Consider the following 23,833-nt stretch of genomic DNA (forward strand, 5'->3'; position numbering starts at 1 on the left):
CCCTACGGGTTCGAGAACAATGTAGACATGGCCGAGACACGTCTCCGGTCAATAACCAATAGCGGAACCTGGATGCTCATATTGGCTCCTACATATTCTACGAAGATCTTTATCGGTCAGACTGCATAACAACATACGTTGTTCCCTTTGTCATCGGTATGTTACTTGCCCGAGATTCGATCATCGGTATCTCAATACCTAGTTCAATCTCGTTACCGGCAAGTCTCTTTACTCGTTCTGTAATACATCATCTTGCAGCTAACTTATTAGTTGCATTGCTTGCAAGGCTTAAGTGATGTGTATTACCGAGAGGGCCCAGAGATACCTCTCCGACAAACGGAGCGACAAATCCTAATCTCGAAATATGCCAACCCAACATGTACCTTTGGAGACACCTGTAGAGCACCTTTATAATCACCCAGTTACGTTGTGACGTTTGGTAGCACACAAAGTGTTCCTCCGGTAAACGGGAGTTGCATAATCTCATAGTCATAGGAACATGTATAAGTCATGAAGAAAGCAATAGCAACATACTAAACATTCGGGTGCTAAGCTAATGGAATGGGTCATGTCAATCACATCATTCTCCTAATGATGTGATCCCGTTAATCAAATGACAACTCATGTCTATGGTTAGGAAACATAACCATCTTCGATTAACGAGCTAGTCAAGTATAGGCATACTAGTGACACTTTGTTTGTCTATGTATTCACACAAGTATTACGTTTCCGGTTAATACAATTCTAGCATGAATAATAAGCATTTATCATGATATAAGGAAATAAATAATAACTTTATTATTGCCTCTAGGGCATATTTCCTTCACATTTATGATCATTGTAATAGGGAACGTAATCGAGTAGCTCATGAACTAGCAAGATTAGCTAGGTTTTCTTCTCTGAGTGTTTGGATGGATAACGCCCCTGATGAGGTTATCCCTTTACTTGTAAACGATGCTACTTTACTTATGAATGAATAAAGGAGAAGAAGTTTATATATAAAAAAAATCTGCCCACCATTTCCATGGAAGTATAGCTTAGGGGTGTTGTGTGACACGTCACCTGTCTGCTGCCAAATTACATGCAAGCTTTTTTGCGAAGAAATTGCATGCATATTTCTCAATCCTGATCAAGCAGAGATTGCAATGGACGGTGCAAGTAATGTACAACTTACATCTCATCCATCGTCATAACAGACCTACTTGCCCTACTTAATTTCCTTTAGGGTTTTTACCATTTATATCACTAGTTGTGTCTGACGTACTACTCGATCCATCTCTAGTCTCTCTCCAGCAATCTTAATAATAGTTACAATAGCTACTTGATCGAGGTCGATCCAGTACATCCCTTTCGAGTAAACTACATATTCTCTTAATTAATTAAACTCCATTCCATGGAATGATTAACTAAGCACGCAACCGTGTTTTATTGGCTATAATTCAGGCTTGTCTTTGTTATTATTACCTCCGTCCCAAAATTTTTGTCTTAAAATTGTCTAGACATGAATGTATCCAACACTGAAACGTGTCTAGACATATCTGTATCTAAACAAATCCAAATTTCTTGTGTTAGAATTTTCTAGGTATGGGTGTATATACCCAACACTAAAATATGTGTATCTAGAAATTTTTTAAGACAAGTATTAATTAGTGCACTAAACTAGTACTAGTACAACTCATCAACTTGTCATACTATTTGTATTTATATACATGCCAGATATATGCAATTCCTGCAAGTGCTTCTTCGGATTTGGAGTGGGATACCTTGCTGTTAGACAATTAATCCCATAGGACCTACTTAACAGATCGTAAGCTAGACACTAGATCACCTAATTGCATCAATCAGAGAGATAGATTAGGCTCTTACCACCAATGAAAGCAGCCATTGGTGTCGACGATGCGAAGTCCCATGCCTGCTCGATGCAGGCTTGATGTAGATGCTCGCTCCAGGTAGCGGCGTCCCTCCGGGCGCCACAGGCACTGCCCTGGAACAGGGACAGAGCTTGGAGATGATCTTCCCGTCGTGCAGCGCTCCCCCAGATCGGTTAGGGTTTTGGGATGTGAGGAGTAGGAGTAAACTGTACGAGAACTAGTCTCACATAGGTGCCGGCTGCTCCCCCATCTTTTTATATGCGCTGACGACAGGGGACCAAAACCATAGTTGGTTAGGGTGTCCCCGATCAGGGCACGTAATTTGGGATCGAGGGGTACGAACGTTGGTTCGTGACTATTGAATATGTGGTTCGTGCATGTAAATTGTATAGCCTGCCCACCTCCTAGTCTTTGTATAGTTGAGGTTGTGGCCCACCTTGTACTCCATATATACGTGCGCTATGCACCGATCAATACATCGTGAAGCATTGCCAAAACCCTTGTCTCCAACATGGTATCATACCTAAGATCCTAACCCTAACCCGTGTGCCGCTGCCGCCGCCGCCACCCACCATCGCCGCCACCACCACCCGCCAACGTCGCCGCCGCGACCGCCGCCCCCGTGTGCGCCGCCGCTCCCGCTTCTGCCTCCACACTACAGCGCTGCCATCCGGCCGCGCCGCTTCCCTGTGAGACGCCGCCAATCCCATGGCCTCACCCGGCTCCTCCGGCACCACCCGCAGCCGCCGCACCAACCCGTTCGAAGGTCCCGATCCCGTCGTTATCCGCGATCTCAACATTCTCACCTGGTTTCCCGTCGTCCTCGACCACCTCACCTCCACGTACTATGCATGGAAGACGTACTTCTCCCTCATGTTCCGGGAGTACAACATCCGGGATCACATCGATGGCTCCGTGGACTCCCGCTTCATGGAGGACGATGAGGAATGGATGTCCATCGACGCCACTCTCATCCGTTAGTTCTACACCACCATCTCGAAGGACCTCTTCCATACGGTGGTCTCCGCCGACGATGATGCTCACGCCGTTTGGACCAAGCTCAACGGCCTCTTCACCGACAACGTGCTCCAACGCAAGGTTTTCTTGCACGGCGAGTTCTTTGGGTGCCAGCAGCTTGACACGTCCGTTGGTGATTACTGCATGCGCCTCAAGAAGCTTGTTGACGAGCTTCGTGATATTGGTGAGAAGGTCTCCGATGAGCTCCTCCTCAGCACCCTCATCGCCGGCCTGAACGATGATTTCGGGAACGCCGCCTCCAACATCCCCCTCATCACCAACCCGACGTTCCCGAGGATCGTTGCGTACCTGAAGTTGGAGGAGCGGAGGACACGGATGTCACACACCGGTGCCACCCACACTGCCCTCACCACCAGTACCCGCGGCGGTGCGCCACCGATCGCTCCGCCAAGGCCCGCCTTGGGTCCCTTCCCAGCGCTGCCGCCGCCCGGGTTCCCATACCCGCAGCAGCCGTCGGCCGCTCCGCAGCCCCCCGCCGAGCAGCAGTAGCAGCGCCGCGGGGGCCGCTGTGGACGAGGCGGCCGCAAGCCGTAGCAACAGCAGCAGCAGCCGGCTGCGCTCGGTGGGGCGCCGCGCCACCACCACCAACAGCACCCACCGGTGCCCCGGCAGGCCGGCCAGAACCGCTGGACCGGGGTTGTGCACGCGTACTCCATACCTATCCCGCGTGCCCTCGTTCCGGGTCTCTTCGGCGCCCGCCCTGCCGCTCATGAGGCGCTTCATGCGGCCCCTCAGCTGTACCAGCCCGTGCCGCTCTACGCCCCTCTGCGGCCTACTGCCTCAGCCGGCGCTGCCTGCCCCAGCTCTTCCGCCGGCACCTTGGGACCCCGCGCTCCTAGCGGCCCTCCACACCGCCCCCACGCCGCAGCAGTACACTGGCGGTGGCAACTGGTATATGGACACCGGAGCCACGGCTCACATGGCCGCCAACCCCGGTAACCTTCTTGCTGCTCACCCCGTTCACACCGCTGCTCGCATTATCATGGGTGAAGGTTCTTCCATGCCTATTACTCATGTCGGCCATGCTGCTTTTCCTTCTAACTCCATGCCATCATATCTTTCTAACGTACTTATCTCTCTTGACATCATTAAAAATCTTGTTTTCGTTTGTTCTCTTACACGTGAAAATCCTGTTACCGTTGAATTTGACATGTTTGGCTTTTCTGTTAAGGATGTCCGTACCCGGATGGTGCTCCACCGATGTGACAGCCCCGACAAGCTCTACCCGGTCCACTCATCCACTTCCTCTGCCGCTGCACCCATGACGCTTTCCGCCAGAGTGGACCTCTGGCACGCCCGTCTCGGTCATCCCAACACCGCCACCCTTTGTCATATTCTTCGGAGTTTCTCATTCATGTGTAATAAGATCGACGATCACACTTGTCATGCTTGTCGTCTCGGCAAACATGTTCATCTTTCTTTTAGCAATTCCTCGCATGTCGCATCATACCCGTTTGAGTTAATTCATAGTGATGTTTGGACCTCTCCTGTTGCAAGTAACACGGGCTATCTTTATTATCTTGTCATCCTTGATGATTTTTCGCACTATGTGTGGACCTTCCCGTTGCGGCGAAAGTCGGACTCTGTTGCCATTCTCACCACTTTCTACTCCTATGTCTTCATGCAGTTTTGACGTACCATTCATGCGTTGCAAATAGACAACGGGAAGGAGTTTGATAACCTTGCGATCCGCAACCTTCTCGCCATACACGGCACGATCTTTCGTCTCACTTGCCCATACACTTCACAACAAAACGGCCGCGCTGAGCGCGTGCTTCGCACTCTTAACAACTGCTTTCGCACCCTCCTCTTTCATGCCAACGTTCCACCACGTTTTTGGCCCGACGCGCTAGCCACCGCATCACTACTCATCAACATTCGTCCTTGTCGCACTCGCGGGAACTTTGCACCTCATCACCTCTTATTTGGCATTCCACCTTCCTATGCTGAGCTCCGTATTTTCGGTTGCCTGTGCTACCCCAGCATCGCTTCCACTACCCCTCACAAGCTCGCACCTCAGTCTGTAGCCTGCATCTTTCTCGGCTATCCCCCCCAACACCAAAGGCTACCGCTGCTATGATCCTATCTCACATCGAGTGATCACTTCACGACATGTTTACTTAGATGAGATGGTTTTTCCTTTCCAGTAGGTACCTTCGGATGTTACAGCTTTGCCCACTCCCGGTGACGGCCTCCCACGGGCTTCTCTTGGGCCGCCTCCCGGCTTTGAGGGTGCCCCCCGCGCCACGGGTCGAGTTTCTCCCTGGTTGGCTGCCCTGGGGGCTGCACCTCCCTCGGCGCCCATGGCCCCGCCCGTCGCCTCGCCGGTGGCCTCACCCGTCGTCTCGCCCGCGGCCTCGAAGGAGGCGGGCTCTTCTTCATCGTCACCCGTCTCTGCTCCGGACCCGCTGCCCCGTCCGATGACTCGCTCTCGGGCTGGCACCCTCCACCCGAGCACACAGTACCCCAAGGATTAGTAGCTTCTCGCTGCTTCCGTCTCTGAGCCATCCCCTCTCCCATCGTCAGCTCGAGCCGCCCTTCGGGATCCTCATTGGCTCGCTGCGATGCAGGAAGAGTTCGACGTGCTCCAGTGGAACCGTACCTGGCAGCTCGTCCCTCGGCCGCCCCGTGCCAACATCATGATGGGCAAGTGGGTCTTCCGGCACAAGACTCGTCCGGATGGTACTCTCGAGCGCTATAAAGCTCGCTGGGTGGTTCGGGGCTTTCGACAGTGCGCGGGCGTGGACTTCACCGACACATTTGCCTCGGTTGTTAAACCGGGCACAATCCGCGCTGTGCTCCAGCTAGCCGTGTCTCGCGCTTGGCCTGTGCATCAGTTGGATGTGTCCAACGCCTTCTTGCACGGTCACCTCGCTGAGCAGGTGTTCTGTGAGCAGCCCACCGGCTTCGTCGACGCCACACATCCAGATCATGTGTGCTTGCTCCCCCGTTCTCTTTACGGGTTGAAGCAGGCACCTCGGGCCTAGTACCAGCGCATCGCCGCCTTCCTGCAGACGCTCGGATTTATATCGACTCGCTCCGATGCGTCCCTTTTCGTGTATCATCACGGAGTTGACACGACCTACTTGCTGTTGTACGTCGATGACATCATTCTGACGGCATCCACTGTCGCGCTCCTCCAGCGGCTAACTGGTTGTCTTCGCGATGAGTTTGCCCTGAAGGACTTGGGTCCCCTGCATTACTTCCTTGGCATTGAGCTGGTTCGACGGCCCGATGGGTTCTTCCTGCACTAGCAGCGCTACGCCCATGAGCTTCTCGATCGAGCTAGAGTGCTTAATTACAAGCCCGCTCCTACACCCATCGACACCAAGGCCAAGGTTTCCGCTTTGGAGGGTTCGCCTGCCTCTGGTGCGGCCTTCTACCGCTCCATTGTGGGTGCTTTGCAGTACCTGACCCTGACGCGCCCCGACTTGCAGTATGCTGTTCAGCAGGTTTGTCTCCACATGCATGCTTCGCGCGACTCCCACTGGACTCTGGTGAAGCATATCCTCCGATACATACGCGGCACCCAGTCTTTGGGACTTATGCTGACGGCCTCCGCTTCCACCGACCTCGTCGCCTATTCTGATGCGGACTGGACCAGCTGCCCGGACACACGATGCTCCACCTCGGGGTACTGTGCCTACCTTGGGCCATCCCTGATCTCTTTGTCCTCCAAGCGACAGCCCACTGTGTCCCGCTCGAGTGCCGAGGCTGAGTATCGAGCAGTGGCTAACGGCGTTGCCGAATGCTCTTGGCTCCGTCAGCTGCTTCAGGAGTTGCTTTGTGATGTTCACAAGGCCACGCTCGTCTATTGCGACAACGTCTCCGTCGTCCCCATCATCGTGGAACGAAGCATATTGAGCTTGATATACACTTTGTTCGTGAGCAGGTGGCTCTTGGGCCCATCTGGGTCCTCCACGTGCCGACGGCACAACAGTTTGCCGACGTCATGACGAAAGGACTGCCTACTTCTATTTTCGAGGAGTTCAGATCCAGTCTTTGCCTATCCGGCGACGCTTTGACTGCGGGGGGTGTTGAATATATTGTTCGTGCATGTATATTGTATAGCCTGGCCCACCTCCTAGTCTTTGTATAGTTGAGGTTGTGGCCCACCTTGTACTCCATATATACGTGTGCTATGCACCGATCAATACATCGTGAAGCATTGCCAAAACCCTTGTCTCCAATAGTGACCTCCATGTTTCCCTTTGCAATGTAACTTATTTCTGGTTCTTTTATTTTCGTTTTTGGCCCATTGGGCCTTTAGATCAATACCAACACTTGCAAGCATGAACTTCCTATAATTAATAATCTGTCAACTGTGCAGTCCAGTATGTGATTTTTTGGATTCAAAGGAACTGACTTGCATGTGGCATTTCGTATCAGCCTTAATTTTTCCGCCCTCTCCCTCATATTATATGCGTAGTTTGTTTTCAATTTTGTTACCTAAATTCAAAGGGCACGCTGGTATGCAGACGAGGCGAAGCTGACCACGAACGAGTGGTACTTCTTCCGCTTCCGCGACTATCGGTGGGAACGACACCTATGGGATCACAAGAATCCCTACTACGGTTGCAGGGCGCGGGGTCGTGAGAAGAGCGGATCAAACAGATAGCACACGGTTCGTTTATCCAGGTTCAGGCCGCGGGGATGCGTAAAACCCTACTCCTGCTTTGGTGGATTGTATATATGTGTTCTTGAGCTAGCTATGGGGCGCGAGGAGCTCCAAAAAGCCGAATCCTCCTCCTGGTCGCCTCGGGCCTCCTTTTATAGGAAAGGGGGTGCCACAGTAGCACCAGGAGGTGGAAAGGGAACAGTGACGCGAGGTTATCCCTCGCATTACATGACAAGGCGCATTTAATGCGTCTTGCCCAGGTGTCCTTGCTTTATCGGGGACGGGGGAGAGCCCTATCTCGTCCGTCGCCACTCCCTCTCAAATCGACACGTGCCCTGGCCAGCGGCGCCCGTAGTGCCATGTAGGCAGGCAGGCAGCTGAGGTGGCGCAGTGGTGGGTCTCCACGAAGATCTGCATGCCGCCACGCAGGTGCCTGCCCAGCTAGTTGGGTCGGCAGCTGCATGCAAACGGCGGTGGAGGTTTGACTGGCGTGGGCCTAATGGTGACCTAACAGGTGTTTTTGGCAAGGGCCTTGCTGGGGCCCCGGCAAGGGTCTTGCCGTGGCGCCTGCTGTCATCCCCGGCAAGGCTCTTGCCGGGGCCTTGTGGTCCTCCTTGGCTGGGATCCCGCCAAGGATCATCATCTTCTGAAGGGTGTATCTGATCTCGAATGTCTTCACAAAGATCTGCATGCCACCACGGGGATGTCTCCCGAATCCTTGCCCCATGGGGGCAGTAGACTCAAGGGTGACTCACTCCGTAGGTGTGGGGCGAGCTGCCACGGGAAGGGTCTTGCCGGGTTTGCTAAAACCGCCTCCCGGCAAGGATCTTGCCGGGGGGTCCGCTTCATCCCCTTTGCTCTTTGTGGTCTTGGTCTTGGCGTCGTTCTGCTTCTCTTGAGCTTCGGCCTTACCTTGGCTCACCTCCCTTGCCTTGCTCAGTGTGGTGGTGCCCGTGGCTCAGACTGCCCGTGCACAGTTATAGGGGTACAAAAAGTGTATCCCTCTTTTTGTACACCGACAGGAGCCCCTGGGCCTGGGCCACACGTAAGCGCAATCGCGTCGTCGATCTAGGCCCAAAAACGGTGCGTGGGCAGGCGGGGCGGTTTTTACCGCGGTAAGTCTCTTTGCGCGCTGCGCTTCCCATGCTTCCCGCGCGTGGCGGCACGTGGGGAGGCGTGTGTGACGTGGGCAGCATGCGTGGGGCTGAGCTCTGCATGCATGCGTCATGTCGTAGTAAAGGAGGCGGTTTGCGCCTTCCCCATAAATGGAGGGAGGCGTGGAGGCGCAGCCCATTTATTGGACGGGGCCGAGGCGTGGTCTTCAAGGCGTCCACTACCCATGATCACGGGGTGGGGAGAGGTCGCCTCACCCGTCGCCTCGGTCCTTCACGCCTGCTACGTGGCTCTCATGCGCTTGGGGTGGTGAACGGTGGAGGCGGGAAACCGGGCCGCCGCGGGCTGGGGCGGCGGGTCGGTCCCAATTCCCTTCGCCTTCCGGTCTTGATTGGCTGAGCGGGGCGGCCGAGCCCCCACCCCGTTCATCTATAAAGAGCAGGAAGGGGGATGGCGTCCCGCATTCCTTCATCTCCTCCTTCCTTCAGCTTCTGCTCCCCCTTTCATCCGTCATGAAGAGAGGGAATCCTGGTCCTTCAACGGTGGCGGCGAGGGTCGCCGCTCGACAACGTGTCCCTCCTTCTCCCGCACCCACGGTGGCAGAGCCAGCCGCGAGGGGAAGGTGGAGGGGGCGAGGCCGTGGGCGAGGCTGAGGCGCTCGGGGAAGAGGAGGACGGGGCGGCACGCCGGCCTCGCCTCCGCCAGCAGTTCTTCCCCCCGTGGAGGGCCACGTTGGGGATGACCCTTGCGAGTTCTTCGTCAGGCTACGCCGGCCGCCTCGCCATCGCCTTCGTCTCCCGACTCCATTCGCGCGGGAGATGGAGCTGGATCCGCCGGAGTTGTTGTGGCTGCACATGAGGGGTTGCGCGATCAGTGGCACGCGGGTCCGCGTCGATTTCCCTGCCCCTCACGTGATGTATCTCCATCGGGGATGGAAGACGTTTGCCCATATCCACCGCTTGATGAAGGGGCTCACTCTCCATTTTAAGCTGATGGAGGGTGGCCTTCTCTCCGTCAAGGTCTTCGGGTGCTTTGGGACCCGTGCAAGGTGCTGCGCGGAGAGCTCTTCTGATAGTGAAGACTCCTCGGGCGGGAGTGACGAGGAGGACAGCGGCAGCGACGATAAGGGCAGTAGGCGACAGGATGACGGGTCCGATTAGGTGTCGGGTGCCACTCCGTGCGGCACCCTGAACTTCCCGAGGTCGTCTCCTTGGCCAGCTGGCGTTGGGAGGCTGCGGAAGAGGAAGAGGGCAGGCGGCAAGGCCGTCAAGTCGGAGTACGCGGGCACCGATGCCTTCGACGCGTGCTGACGTCCTGCCGCCTCGTCTTTGAGCTTTGCTTCCGGCGCCGCCATCACCATCCAGCCTTCGGACGGCCACCGAGATGTTCTCTTGGTGTCTTCTGCCACCTGTAGCTCGCCTAGGCGCCCCTTTTTCCCTTTTCGCCTCCTTGACCTGCCTCCTGAGGAGAGGGACAAGAAAGGGATTACGGGCACCTTATCTCTTTTGAGTTTGTAAGCCTTCGGGCCTTAGCTGAATTTAAAACTTGTAATCCCATCATTCATGTTTTTCATTCCCTATGGACTGTACCTGAGTGGAATGTTTTTAATGAAAAAGGGATGCTTGCCGGGTCATTCGTTTGTGGGTAGAACCCACGACAAGGAGTAAATCCTTGATATCTTCAAGATAAACATTTCCTTACCCGGCAACAGTCCTTGCCGTCTTCCCACTTCGCTCGACCTTCCTCACGCCTTTGGCGGAGGTAGGGATGAGGCGGGTTCTGGCTCCTTGTTTCAACGTTTTGCTGCCGCGACTACGACCAAACTTGGCCCCAGGAACGAGCCCTAGGGCCTAGAGTTATGGGAGCATGGTAGCTTAGGGGAAAACGAGGTTTCACATACCTCAGTCCATAATGGAATGCATGATAAGGGATGAAGAACTTATCTGAAGATGCAGCCCCCGGCAACTCTGGTTCGCCGTGGGTGAATCTTTGCTCTTGTAGCCCCCGGCAATGCTGGCTTGCCGGGGGCTAGATGCTGGTCCGTTCATCTTCTTTTCCTCCCCAAGTGGTTCGTCACGGATATCCGTGTGTCCTGGGAACCAAAGAAGACAAAAGAAAGACAAAGAGACGCACACTCGACCTCTAAGCTAGGGGTTAGTCACCGCTAAGCACTATCAACCCTAACCAAGGACGAGACTTGACCTAGCATGCATGCTATAACTTAGGGTGCCAGCGCTTCATTTATTTGTGCTCAGGGTCTGCGCCTGGCTTTGTACAAAGGGTTACATGCATCATTGGCAATGCTTGTACAAAAGGTGGCTTGCCGGGGGGGCCAGCAAGCCGCGCCTCACGGGTAAAACTTGCGAAGATGCTCAATGTTCTAGGAGTTACTCACTGGAACGGCATCTTTGGTCTCCAGGCTGACTGCGTCGGGCCTGGTGACTCGTATTACCCGATAAGGGCCTTCCCACTTTGGCGTCAACTTGTTGGAATTCTTGGCCGATTGAACACGCCGAAGGACAAGGTCGCTTCCTCAAGGCTTCGGGCATGAACCTTGCGGCTATGGTAGCGGCGCAAGGCTTGCTGGTAGCGTGCTGCTTTCACAGCCGCCCGAAGACGATCTTCCTCAAGGAGCATTGCGTCATCTTGCCACAGTTGCTCTTGCTCAAGCTCATCATAAGCGAGCACTCGAGGTGACCCGTATATGAGTTCAGTGGGGAGAACTGCTTCTGCCCCGTATACCAGGGCAAAAGGTGTCTGGCCGGTGGCTCGATTTGGCGTCGTCCTGATCGACCAAAGAACCGTCGGCAACTCATCAATCCAGCGCCTTCCACTCTTGTGCAGCCTGTCAAAGGTCTTGGTCCTTAAGCCTCGCAGTACTTCAGCGTTTGCCCTCTCAGCTTGACCATTCCTTCGTGGGTGAGCAACGGAAGTGAAACATACTTTGCTGCCGAGGTCTTGGATATATTGCATGAAGGTGCGGCTTGTGAACTGTGTGCCGTTGTCGGTGATGACCCTGTTGGGTACACCAAAATGGCACACTAGTCCCTTGAAGAACTTGACGGCTGACTGAGCTGTGACCTTCCTCACTGCCTCCACCTCCCGCCACTTTGTGAACTTGTCGATTGCAACGTACAAGTACTCAAAGCCCCCGACATCACGAGGGAAAGGGCCTAGTATGTCGAGCCCCCAGACCGAGAAGGGCCTGGAGAGAGGAATGGTTTGAAGGGCTTGAGCTGGCTGATGAAGCTTCTTTGAATGGAACTGACACGCTTCACACCTGGTGACTAGTGTCGTCGCATCCTGGAGGGCGGTGGGCCAGAAGAAGCATTGCCGAAATGCCTTGCCGGCAAGGGCCCTTGACCCGATGTGGGACCCACATATGCCTCCGTGTATCTTCGCCAACAACTCCAGTCCTTCCTCCCGAGGGATACACTTCAATTTCACACCATTCGGCCTCTTTCTGTACAGGACGTCATCGACGAACTGGTACATGGTAGAGCGATGGGCTACTTTTTCCGCTTCTTCCCGCTCTTCAGGAAGTTCCCCTGTTTGGAGGAATCGGACGGTATGATGTGCCCACGCTAGAGCCTGGGGCTCGACGGCGAGGACTAAAGGCATTTCCTCCGCTATAGGAGCGGCTGTCTTGACGGCAAGAGCTTGATGCTCCGCCGGAGCTAGCCATCCTGTGGCGGGCTCAGTGTCCCTGGCAACATCCTTGCCGGCGACTCCGGGGAGCTCGGCGGGAAAGTACTTGCCGGGTCCTGATTTCCTCCTCTTGTTCTGCTTTGTTGATGGATCAATGGATGGCTGAGTTAGCTGGAGCACAAAGGTACCTGGTTCCACAGGTAGCTTGAGGGCAGCGCATTTTGACAGGTAATCGGCGATATCGTTCTCCGCTCGGGGAACGTATTCAGCCTGTATATCGTCGAAACGCTCTTCCAGCTTTCTCACTTCATCGACGTAGGCCTTCATCAATGGGCTTTGGTAGTCCTTGCTGACTTGCTTGACGACGAGCTGCGAGTCGCCCCTGACGATGAGCTTCTTGATTCCGAGGTCTGCCGTGATCCTAAGACCGGCAAGCAGCCCTTCATACTCTGCCGTATTGATTGTTGACACCTCCCTGGGGAAGTGCATCTGGATCACGTACTTGAGGTGCTCTCCGGTGGGCGCGACAAGCAGCACGCCAGCCCCGGCGCCGTGTAAGGAGAAAGCTTCATCAAAGTACATGATCCAACTGCAACTTGCCTCCTTGCCGGGGAGAGCAGTCTCTTGGGCTTCTTCGTCAGGCGTTGCGGTCCATTCTGCAATGAACTCCTCCAGGACTCGGCTCTGAATCGTCGAAGTACTTTCAAACTTGAGGCCAAAGCTGGACAGCTCTAGTGCCCATTCCACAATTCTTCCCGTTGCATCTGGATTGTGCAATATCCGTTGCAAAGGGAGGCGAGTGACGACAGTGATCTCGTGTGCCTGGAAGTAGTGACGCAGCTTCCTCGAGGCCATAAGAAGGCCGAAGAGCAGTTTCTGCACGCCGGAGTACCTTGATCTAGTCCCCTGCAGGAGGGAACTAACAAAGTAGACCGGGTGCTGCATCATTTTCTTCTTCGGTGGCACTTCAACTGGCTGTGTCGTCTCTGCATTGGTGGTGTCGGGCTCTGTCACTGCCATTACCTCGTCGTCAACCTCTCTCTACGCCACTAGTGCGACACTGACCACCTGGTTCGTTGCCGCTAGGTATAGCAGCAACGGCTCCTGTGGCCTAGGCGCAACTAGTATTGGCGAGGAGGTTGTGGCCCACCTTGTACTCCATATATACGTGTGCTATGCACCGATCAATACATCGTGAAGCATTGCCAAAACCCTTGTCTCCAACAGTGACCTCCATGTTTCCCTTTTCAACGTAACTTATTTCTGGTTCTTTTATTTTCGTTTTTGGCCCATTGGGCCTTTAGATCAATACCAACACTTGCAAGCATGAACTTCCTATAATTAATAATCTGTCAACTGTGCAGTCCAGTATGTGATTTTTTGGATTCAAAGGAACTGACTTGCATGTGGCATTTCGTATCAGCCTTAATTTTTCCGCCCTCTCCCTCATATTATATGCGTAGTTTGTTTTCAATTTTGTTACCTAAATTCAAAGGGCACGCTGGTATGCAGACGAGGCGAAGCTGACCACGAATGAGTGGTACTTCTTCAGCTTCCGCGACTGTCGGTGGGAACGACACCTATGGGATCACAAGAATCCCTACTACGGTTGTGGGGCGCGGGGTCGTGAGAAGAGCGGATCAAACAGATAGCACACGGTTCGTTTATCCAGGTTCAGGCCGCGGGGGATGCGTAAAACCCTACTCCTGCTTTGGTGGATTGTATATCTGTGTTCTTGAGCTAGCTATGGGGCATGAGGAGCTCCAAAAAGCCGAATCCTCCTCCTGGTCGCCTCGGGCCTCCTTTTATAGGAAAGGGGGTGCCACAGTAGCACCAGGAGGTGGAAAGGGAATAGTGATGCGAGGTTATCCCTCGCATTACATGACAAGGCGCATTTAATGCGTCTTGCCCAGGTGTCCTTGCTTTATCGGGGACGGGGGAGAGCCCTGTCTCGTCCGTCGCCGCTCCCTCTCGCGTCGACACGTGCCCTGGCCAGCGGCGCCCGCAGTGCCATGTAGGCAGGCAGGCAGCTGAGGTGGCGCAGTGGTGGGTCTCCACGAAGATCTGCATGCCGCCACGCAGGTGCCTGCCCAGCTAGTTGGGTCGGCAGCGGCATGCAAACGGCGGTGGAGGTTTGACTGGCATGGGCCTGATGGTGGCCTAACGGGTGTTTTTGGCAAGGGCCTTGCTGGGGCCCCGGCAAGGGTCTTGCCGTGGCGCCTGCTGTCATCCCCGGCAAGGCTCTTGCCGGGGGCCTTGTGGTCCTCCTTGGCTGGGATCCCGCCAAGGATCATCATCTTCTGAAGGGTGTATGTGATCTCGAATGTCTTCACAAAGATCTGCATGCCACCACGGGGATGTCTCCCGAATCCTTGCCCCATGGGGGCAGTGGACTCAAGGGTGACTCACTCCGCAGGTGTGGGGCGAGCTGCCACGGCAAGGGTCTTGCTGGGTTTGCTAAAACCGGCTCCCGGCAAGGATCTAGCCGGGGGGGTCCGCTTCGTCCCCTTTGCTCTTTGTGGTCTTGGTCTTGGCGTCGTTCTGCTTCTCTTGAGCTTCGGCCTTACCTTGGCTCACCTCCCTTGCCTTGCTCAATGTGGTGGTGCCCGTGGCTCAGACTGCCCATGCACAGTTAAAGGGATACAAAAAGTGTATCCCTCTTTTTGTACACCGACAGCGACCGCAAGTAGGCGACGGGATTGCGCACGAACCGTGCCACTAGGTCCGGCTACCCGATACCAGCTCTTTCTCCCACTCACATAAATAAAGGTGGAAGATGAAGCACATAATTTTTCCGGCGCACAAACACCTCCGTCGCATGAACGGCGCCTCGGCCGCACGAACGACCTCACTTTACTAGGCACATACCCGGACGCGGCAACACTCAACAGCTTACCTAGAGGAGCTCTCTCACAGCCGACCGAGCGCATACCATGGTCTCGACAGAAACTACTTCATCTCTGGCTCCTAGGCTCGGCTCATACCGACGCTCTTGATGAGTGCATTGGGAGGGTGTTTTATACCCGGCTGCGCAAGACTCTCGTCTTCTACCATGCCCCCCCTTAAAACGGCACCAAGACCTGCTGGGTCATGCACGAGTTTTGCATAGAGAACCCTCACTGCCCACCCAAGGCGTGTTCAATTGCCAAGCTCGTACAACAGAGATCTGATGTTTTATGAGTTTTTAATTCATAAGCTATCCCAATATGCATGTTTTCATTTGAATTTTGTTTTTGCAGGAGGACTGGGTGCTGTGCAGAGTTTTCCATAAGAAGAAAGCCGACAAGGAGTATGCCATTGACGACGAACATGCGATCATCGGTAGCATGGGTCGCAGCGTTGCTACTATGACCGGATCCAACTATGTCATCTCCTTGGCCTGCCATGATCCAGTTCAGCACCATCACTCGCCAACGGCGTCGTTCCCCTCCCTCGGCGCCGACGGCCACCATTACCAGCTCACGTCCAGTGATCATCACCGCCCCCACGGAGTAGCAGGCGTTTCGCTCAATGATTTCGACACCTTCGCCGGCATGCCCCAACTGCTGAGCTACGACATAATCCTCGACTTCAGCTAGCAACCCAGGGCGGCGGCAGTGCAATGGCGGGTTTGAGAGAGGGTGCCGGGGTTCACTGTGGCGCGATGCTGATGGACCTAGGGCTAAAGGTGCAGGAGGAACACTACAACTACAACAGCTTGATGTAGACTAGGTGTTGGGGCGCGCCCGTGGCGCACCTCTTGAGGGGGAGTTGGGCGGTGCTTGGTTGTATTCGCCCCTTTAACACTCTTTTCTATTCTAATTAGCGTTTGGGATGAATGCTTTAATTAAGAAACTTAGCAGCCGAAATAGAAAATATATACTCTACAAAGAAAGCCCATTATGGATCTGAACATGAAACATCTTACTGACAATAGTGCACTTAACATAAGCAACAACATAGGTTTAGCGTGTTGAAAAGCATGTGATAAGAGGGCCCAAAAGTAAACCATAGGTTATCACAGTATATAGCATAATTAGGAGTGCTTAGTGGTACATTATATTAGATTATATTGACACAGGGGCGGCAATGTCTTCGATGGTGCATCCAGAGGCAGTGCACGGTGACAACAAAGCGACACATTGAAGTGATCCTGAAACGAAATGCACAAATGTCTCCTTCGCGAATGTTGGCGCAGCAGCGAAACTCAGACCAGTTGGTGGTTATAGTGGCCCTCTTATCAGTTCCTAGCATGATGCGACATTCGGCGAGCAGATTGCCATCTGCAAGTCTGACCATGAGTGTATATCATTGTTTGGATCAATGTAGTCCAGTAGGTTCTCTTCAGTATAGTTAAACTGAAAATACTGGTAGAAGAAAGCAAGTTATTTATATGGACAGAAATTGTTGTGTGATATGGAAGATAAGAGTGTGTTCTATGGATATTAATGATATTAATGGTGATAGCAAAGTACTGTTATTGACTACATGTCTTGAGGACCCAAATTTATGAATGCTGAAGTAAAATGGCTGATGAAAGAGCAAAGAGAAGTCAATATTTCTGGTGTCTAGTTGATGATTTGAGTATGTACAATATACTTTTGTAAGATGACTAAACTGCTGACTGTTAAGTAGTATGAACAGAACAGAAATTTTTATATGTTAAGCATGGATAGAACAATAGTATATATAAGAAACTCTGTATGCAACTTCCGTTTGTATCGTCACAAACTTACAGCTGTAAATGTAATTAAAATGCATAAGAAAACAGCATTGTATATTCTGTACAATGGCTGGTGAAGCTCATGAAAAGATTCTCCTCTTTATCATGTGCATTTGTTCGTATTACATAAATATGAGATGGAAAAGACATCAACCTACAATAAACCTCTTGCAGATTTAGTACCAACTTAAATACAAGAATGAAGAGCTGGTCTAAAAGAGAGTGCCAATTCTAAGTTCGTGGAGAATACATGCATACCCAGTGTACATTGGAGCAACCATTATATATCAATCATGCAAAAAATGCAATCACATACACACACGTTTATTTTCATCAGACAACACAGTGGTCCCATCTAATCAACGATAGTTGTTGAGAGAAACCAAGCATGTGAATGACTTAGTAGCAGGGACAAATAACAGAGAAGGGAACGACCTGGAGACAAGCAATGTAGATGCTCTGGCGCATGATGTCGATGAGCCCGTCGTCGTAGTCGACGACGGAGCAGCGGTCAATCCAGATGTCGAAGGATCCACGATTGTTATGGATGCCGTCGATGTCGTGGCTGCAGCCAGCCTTGAACTGGACTGCAATAATTCAGAATTAGTTCCGACAACATTTGGCAGCAATAAAATACTAATGCATCTAATTATGATGCCATATGTGGCAAGTAAACAAACCCAAAGCAAGAAGCATGTTATCATCGGTAGCACGGTTAGTCTCCTCTAGCATCTTAACAATGGAAAGGCAGGCAACCACGGAAAGATGCTCCAGATGTGCTCAACTAATAACCAAAGTAAATATGGCCAATAATATAACCTCTCCCTTTTGGTTTTGCCTTGCATCATGCCAAGATAAGAACATCAAAAGGATGTAACTTTTCTAGCCTAGTCATTGGTGCAGGACTGACGATAGGTAGAAAGCCTCGATTTGAACAACAAAGTATATATTGTACGGAAAAAGTATACCATTATATTTATATGGGAAAGAAGTTTCCGATGGTACATTTTGTAGGCATATAACTGTTGGGGAACGTAGTAATTTCAAAAAAATTCCTATGCACATGCAAGATCATGGTGATGCATAACAACGAGAGGGGAGAGTGTTGTCCACGCACCCTCGTAGACTGAAAGCGGAAGCGTTATAACAACGCGGTTGATGTAGTCGTACGTCTTCACGGCCGGACCGATCAAGCACCGAAACTATGGCACCTCCGAGTTCTAGCACACGTTCAGCTCGATGACGATCCCCGGACTCCGATCCAGCAAAGTGTCGGGGAAGAGTTCCGTCAGCATGACGGCATGGTGACGATCTTGATGTTCTACTGCCGCAGGGCTTTGCCTAAGCACCGCTACAATATTATCGAGGATTATGGTGGATGGGGGCACCGCACACGGCTAAGAGATCTCAAGGATCAATTGTTGTGTCTAGAGGTGCCCCTGCCCCCGTATATAAAGGAGCAAGGGGGAGGGGCGGCCGGCCGGGAGGAGGCGCGCCAGGGAGGAGTCCTACTCCTACCGGGAGTTGGACTCCCTCCTTTTCCTTGTCCAAGTAGGAGAGGGGGAAGGAAGGGAGAGAGGAGAGGAAGGAAAGGGGGGGGGGCGCCGCCCCTCCCTCCTTGTCCAATTTGGACTAGAGGGGGAGGGGGCGCGCGGCCTGCCCTGGCCACCCCTCCTCTTCTCCACTTTAGGCCCATGAGGCCCATTAACCCTCGGGGGGGGTTCCGGTAACCCCCTGGTACTCCGGTTTTATCCGAAACTTTCCTGGAACACTTCCGGTGTCTGAATATAGTCGTCCAATATATCAATCTTTATGTCTCGACCATTTCGAGACTCCTCGTCATGTCCGTGATCATATCCGGGACTCCGAACTAACTTCGGTACATCAAAACTAAAAAACTCATAATATAACTGTCATCGAAACCTTAAGCGTGCGGACCCTACGGGTTCGAGAACAATGTAGACATGACCGAGACACGTCTCCGGTCAATAACCAATAGCGGAACCTGGATGTTCATATTGGCTCCCACATATTCTACGAAGATCTTTTATCGGTCAGACCGCATAACAACATACGTTGTTCCCTTTGTCATCGTTATGTTACTTGCCCGAGATTCGATCATCGGTATCTGAATACCTAGTTCAATCTCGTTGCCGGCAAGTCTCTTTACTCGTTCCGTAATACATCATCTCGCAACTAACTCATTAGTTGCATTGCTTGCAAGGCTTAGGTGATGTGCATTACTGAGAGGGCCCAGAGATACCTCTCCGACAATCGGAGTGACAAATCCTAATCTCGAAATACGCCAACCCAACATGTACCTTTGGAGACACCTGTAGAGCACCTTTATAATCACCCAGTTACGTTGTGACGTTTGGTAGCACACAAAGTGTTCCTCCGACAAACGGGAGTTGCATAATCTCATAGTCATAGGAACATGTATAAGTCATGAAGAAAGCAATAGCAACATACTAAACTATCGGGTGATAAGCTAATGGAATGGGTCATGTCAATCACATCATTCTCCTAATAATGTGATCCCGTTAATAAAATGACAACACATGTCTATGGTTAGGAAACATAACCATCTTTGATTAATGAGCTAGTCAAGTAGAGGCATACTAGTGACGTTTAGTTTGTCTATGTATTCACACAAGTATTATGTACAATTCTAGCATGAATAATAAACATTTATCATGATATAAGGAAATAAAATAATAACATTATTATTGCCTCTAGGGCATATTTCCTTCAGTCTCCCACTTGCACTAGAGTCAATAATCTAGATTACACAGTAATGATTCTAACACCCATGGAGCTTTGGTGCTGATCATGTTTTGCTCGTGGAAGAGGCTTAGTCAATGGGTCTGCAACATTTAGATCCGTATGTATCTTGCAAATCTCTATGTCTCCCACCTGGACTAGATCCCGGATGGAATTGAAGCGTCTCTTGATGTGCTTGGTTCTCTTGCGAAATCTGGATTCCTTTGTCAAGGCAATTGCACCAGTATTGTCACAAAAGATTTTCATTGGGCCCGATGCACTAGGTATGACACCTAGATCGGATATGAACTCCTTCATCTAGACTCCTTCCTTTGCTGCTTCCGAAGCAGCTATGTACTCTGCTTCACATGTAGATCCTACCACAACGCTTTGTTTAGAACTACACCAACTGACAGCTCCACCGTTTAATGTAAACACGTATCCGGTTTGCGATTTAGAATCGTCCAGATCATTGTCAATGCTTGCATCTACGTAACCATTTACGATGAGCTCTTTGTCACCTCCATATATGAGAAACATATCCTTAGTCCTTTTCAGGTATTTCAGGATGTTCTTGACCGCTGTCCAGTGATCCAATCCTGGATTACTTTGGTACCTCCCTGCTAGACTTATAGCAAGACACACATCAGGTCTGGTACCCAGCATTGCATACATGATAGAGCCTATGGCTGAAGCATAGGGAACATCTTTCATTTTCTCTCTATCTTCTGCATTGGTCGGGCATTGAGTCTTACTCAATTTCACACCTTGTAACAAAGGCAAGAATCCTTTCTTTGCTTGATCCATTTTGAACTTCTTCAAAACTTTGACAAGGTATGTGCTTTGTGAAAGTCCAATTAAGCGTCTTGATCTATCTTTATAGATTTTAATGCCCAATTTGTAAGCAGCTTCACCGAGGTCTTTCATCGAAAAACTCTTATTCAAGTATCCCTTTATGCTATCCAGAAATTCTATATCATTTCTGATTAGTAATATGTCATCTACATATAATATCAGAAATGCTACAGAGCTCCCACTCACTTTCTTGTAAATACAGGCTTCTCCAAAAGTCTGTACAAAACCAAATGCTTTGATCACACTATCAAAGCGTTTATTCCAACTCCGAGAGGCTTCCACTAGTCCATAAATGGATCGCTGGAGCTTGCACACTTTGTTAGCTCCCTTTGGATCGACAAAAGCTTCTGGCTGCATCATATACAAACTCTTCTTCCATAAATCCATTCAAGAGTGCAGTTTTGACGTCTATCGGTGTCAAAACCGGCGGATCTCGGGTAGGGGGTCCCGAACTGTGCGTCTAGGCCGGATGGTAACAGGAGGCAAGGGACACGAAGTTTTACCCAGGTTCGGGCCCTCTTGATGGAGGTAAAACCCTACGTCCTGCTTGATTAATATTGATGATATGGGTAGTACAAGAGTAGATATACCATGAGATCGGAGAGGCTAAACCCTAGAAGCTAGGCTATGGTATGACTGTTGATCTGTATGTTGTCCTACGGACTAAAACCCTCCAGTTTATATAGACACCAGAGAGGGTTAGGGTTACACAAAGTCGGTTACAATGGTAGGAGATCTGTATATCCGTATCGCCAAGCTTGCCTTCCACGCCAAGGAAAGTTCCTTCCGGACACGGGACGAAGTCTTCAATCTTGTATCTTCATAGTCCAGGAGTCCGGCTGAAGGTATAGTCCGGCCATCCGGACACCCCCTAATCCAGGACTCCCTCAGTAGCCCCTGAACCAGGCTTCAATGACGACGAGTCCGGCGCGCAGTTTGTCTTCGGCATTGCAAGGCGGGTTCCTCCTCCAAGTACTTCATAGAATATTTTGAACACAAAGATAGTGTCCGGCTCTACAAAATAAGTTTCCACACATTGCCATAGAGAGAACAACATTTACACAATTCTAATCTGCTGACGTATTCTGTAGTGCGACACACCACGGCCAAGCCTTTATCTGAGTCGCTTCATTATCCCACCTTAGCGCGTTATGAGAGGCGGTTTCCTTGGCACGTCTTGTCAAAGCAGAGATCGTGTCCCCTTATTCCGGGATTCTCATCAATATGGGCGTGGGTAACCCAACCGCATCTGGGACTTCTAGATTATAGGCAAGCCCAAACGGACACGGAGAGGACGCTTGATATTCACCCTCTTTATAAAGGGACAAGGCTTTCTACTTTTCCCTCCGTGTTCAATCGAATCCTTCCCCCACCTCAAGCTCAAACGCCCAAGGTCCAGGTTAGGTGCTCCGAACCTTCAGTCATGTCCGTATCTAGCCATCAAGGTCAATGGGTGTCTTCCTCCGTCACGGAAGAAGACATCAAAAAGTTGAGGGAGGCCAGATATCTGACCGCCGAGATTTTGCATCGGCTGCCTCCCCGGGGGCAGGCCGTCCCTTCCCCCGAACCCAACGAGAGCGTCGTGTTCGTCTCCCACTTCCTCTGAGGTCTAGGCCTTGCTTTGGATCCTTTTGTCAGAGGCTTGATGTTTTACTACGGGCTAGATTTCCATGATCTAGCTCCAGACTCCTTTCTTCATATCACGACATTTATCGTCGTGTGCGAGGCCTTCCTCCGGGTTACCCCCCACTTTGGCATATGGCTCAAGACCTTTGAAGTAAAGCCGAAGATGATCGAGGGGCAACATGCGGCGTGTGGAGGTGCCTCAAAACGCAAGATGAAGGGAGCTCCATGGCCCAAATGTTCCATCCCAGAGGTATCTGAATTGTGGCAACAGGAGTGGTTCTACATCACGGCTCCTAGAAGCGCCAAGTGGGCGGACGCCCTCGTTTTCCGCTCGGGCCCTCCACCACAACTGATGTCATGGATTAGCAGAGGACTGAGCTGGGGTCCAGCCAAGGACATACCTATGCTGCAAAGCCGCATTCGAGATCTCTTTAATGGAGATCTCAGTTTGTTTGCGGTGATACAAGTCATGCTGGTCCGTCAAGTCCAGCCTTGCAAACGCCGGCCCCTTCGCTTGTGGGAGTTCAATCCCGAGGGACCGCGTGTCATTCAAAATTTCCTCGTCCTGACGCACGAGGAGATGTACAAGTCGTTCTTCGGACGTCAAGTGGAGTGTCCGGAAATCACCGAGAATGTGGGCCTGAGCAGTATCCGTGCCGCCGAACAGGTAGGGAATCTTCCGGCCGAATATACTATCTCTCACTTGTTACGAAGTTATCTCTGAGAGTTTTCATTTTGACCAGGACTGGCTAACAAAGGCGAAGCTGATCCGGTGTTCGGCCCCCCTTCCTAAGGGTTTGGAAAATCCGGTACTGGAAAAGATGCTCCCGGTCGCACCCTGCCCGGAGCCCTTGAAGGAAGATACCGGGGAGGATAATACGGGCGGACGCGGGCCCCCAACGCTGCCCATTCTAGCCGAGGGAGCGAGCATCTTCATGAAGGAAGACGACCGAGGGAGGAAAAGGACCGCTCCCGGGGGTTCGGAAGCCGAAGCTTCCAAACGGGAGAAGAAGTCTCCCACAGAGGGTCTTACCCTGGGGGGGGGGGGCTGTTGCCGCACAAAGTCCACGGGGGGATCAATTCTCCCACGAGTCGTAAGTGACCCGAAATACTTTAATAGTACAGATACGCCATCTTTTTCTTCTGAGAAAGTAACCACCGCATATATCTTTGCAGTTTGGGCCTTAGCCCCTCTCAAATGAGCTCGTCTTCGGGGGATCTCCTTCCAGAGATAATGGAGAGTGAAACGCCTCCTCCGGACTCCTCCGCTCCAGAAGAGGGTGACCCTGAAGTGTCATCGCGGAGGGCTTCTCCGATTCCGGCGAGGCCAGAAAATAATCCCATTGACCCCCTAAGCTCCCAGTGTCCGGTTCTCGAAAAGAGCAGACAAAAGAGTCCGGGACCGTCTAGTGTGCGATCGGATGTTCTGAGGGAGTTGGTGGGGCGAGCGGCCATCTCAGACGAACACCGTGTGCTGATGAATACGGTGATGGAGAGGATATCGTCCGCCGAAAGCGGATTGCATGAAGCTTTTATGAGTCTACTGACAGGCTTTGAGGTACGTAAAAGAATGTATGATAGTCCTACACATGCTAGGTG

General features: G+C 51.8%; 1 pseudogene; it reads left to right on the forward strand.

Moving 5' to 3' along the window:
- Positions 1-3,618: 3,618 nt before the first annotated feature.
- On the forward strand, positions 3,619-15,994 carry LOC119316116 (annotated as a pseudogene).
- Positions 15,995-23,833: the final 7,839 nt, after the last annotated feature.

Source organism: Triticum dicoccoides, chromosome 6A, assembly GCF_002162155.2.
Source record: "Triticum dicoccoides isolate Atlit2015 ecotype Zavitan chromosome 6A, WEW_v2.0, whole genome shotgun sequence".
NCBI lineage: Eukaryota > Viridiplantae > Streptophyta > Magnoliopsida > Poales > Poaceae > Triticum > Triticum dicoccoides.